This window comes from Euprymna scolopes, chromosome 42 (genome assembly GCF_053919585.1).
Source record: "Euprymna scolopes isolate OS-2025 chromosome 42, ASM5391958v1, whole genome shotgun sequence".
NCBI classification, from domain to species: domain Eukaryota; kingdom Metazoa; phylum Mollusca; class Cephalopoda; order Sepiida; family Sepiolidae; genus Euprymna; species Euprymna scolopes.
The window spans coordinates 51,155,999-51,158,134 of record NC_136523.1 but is presented as its reverse complement, the minus strand read 5'-3'; the positions used below and the strand labels follow the sequence as shown (position 1 = coordinate 51,158,134).

Genomic DNA, 2,136 nt, shown 5'->3' with positions numbered 1-2,136 from the left:
TTTATTCTTAGCATATATATATATATATATATATATATATATATATACTAAGAATAGTGTGTGTGTGTGTGTGTGTGTGTGTGTGTGTGTGTGTGTGTGTGTGTGTGTATCTTGGTTTTCTCTCACTTTTATAAATTATAAAACCCTCGATCAATCTCTAGAAAAGTGCGGCCGAAACCAGCGCCTGGCCTCCTAATTTATTTTATTATATATATATATATATATATATATATATATATATATATATATATATATACGCACTGATGAGTTGTGAAACAGCGAAATAGTACTGTATGTTGATGACTAGGATGACTATAATGCTCCTCATCTTGAGTTAAGCAAATTGAGAAATGATACACGAATCACCATAAGCGTATAAAGCGGTGCTTTTTGTGTAAACAAATCGAGCTTAGGTATTTCAAACGATATCAAAACATCGTTAATTCATGACTCGCACAGAGCCGCCAATTAGCGTAATGGTTAGAGGTAGTTGTCTGTCTAGCCGCACTGATGAGCTGTGAAACAGCGAGACAGTACTGTATCTGGATGACTCTCTCTCTCTCTCTCTCTCTCTCTCTATATATATATATATATATATATATATTTAATCATTATTACTAATTTTTCTATCATTTAATTTAATTTAATTACTATTATTATTATTTCACATGATCATTGATCATACTACTTTTACTTTGCATTTATTATTATTGTTATTATTATTATATTTATTATCATTATTGTTATTATTATTTTATTATTATTGTTATTATTATTACTATTATTGTTGTTGTTATTATTATTGCTATTATATTTATTATCATTATGTTATTATTATTATTATTATTATTATTATTATTTTATTATTATTATCATTATTATTTTGTCATCTTTATCATCATCATGCCTTTTCGACAGCCTTAATAAGCTCTGATTCTGCAACAATTAAATATTTATAATCCTCCCCCACCCCAATTATAATTTTTTTTTAATAATGGCATCGAATTTAACACTTTATTGAAAGAGCTGTTTCGTTCTGTCTAGACAATTTCCGGTCAGAGTAATACGAGCTTTCACGGACTGATTTTTTCCCGCTTAGGCTTATCTTAATTTCTTTAAAATTTAATCTGAAATTACTTTTTCTAATTAAGTCGATGATGAAGGTTCTCATATTGTTTTTTTCTCTTTATCTTATTAGGCCCCATTTGACTGGGGACAGACCTCTCTTTGGGCTATTGCAATACTCGGAAAAAACAATTTTCATTATTTTAGCTGTTTTGAAGGCTTTCCAATCGGATTATATGCATCCGTACGCTAGACTTATTTTGGACTCCATTTTCTCTAAAGAATTATTTTGTATTTCGGGTCAACTTGAGAGGATTTTCATGCAAGCTGAAATATTATGCGCGGTTTGTTTATATCCAATATTTTTTCACCTCTTTTTTTATTTGGAAATTTATAACTACAATAAATTGCGATTTCACTTACTAGCAAATTTTAGCATTGCTACAAATATAATTTGCTGATTTCTTTATGTCCTCTGATGAGAAGAATAACAAGAATAGCATTTTCTGAAACTTCGCGGAATAAGGACTGTGTAAATTGTTTTTTGAGTATTTAGTCGAACAATAAATTTTGATTGTAAAGTTCAACTTGCAGTTTAAATTTTTCCTGAGTCGATATTGTCGAATACCAGTGGCAAGTGGAGGTTCAGAACGACTGGAAACAAAGCCAAGATAAGCGGAAAGCACATACAGCGCCTAGAATTCTCAAATGGTCACCCATCTGGTACTGGCTAGGTTCAACGTTGCTTAACTTCGGTGATCTGACGAGAAACGGCGTGTCAACGTGATTATGCCGTATAAGAGTAGATGGGCAGAAATCAGAAGCTCTCAGTACTAATGCAGGAGTCCCTCAGTGGTCTATCCTGGGGCCAACTTTCTTCCTGATCTACATAAATGATTTTCTAAATAACATCCTTACATCATTCGTAGACATGTATGCTGACGAAACCACTATCTATGGTAGTACATCAAAGATCGTAAACGACCAAGTTCTCTTTGATTCTCTCTTCTCTGATATTCAGCATGTGGTACAATGAGGAAAAGGTGGCTGGTTACTTTTAATGCATCTAAA

At 31.8% G+C, this 2,136-nt stretch overlaps 1 pseudogene; it reads right to left on the bottom strand.

The window, feature by feature from the left end:
• Positions 1-1,748: 1,748 nt before the first annotated feature.
• LOC145267247 (5S ribosomal RNA) lies at positions 1,749-1,865 on the bottom strand (annotated as a pseudogene).
• Between the last annotated feature and the right edge of the window lie 271 nt (positions 1,866-2,136).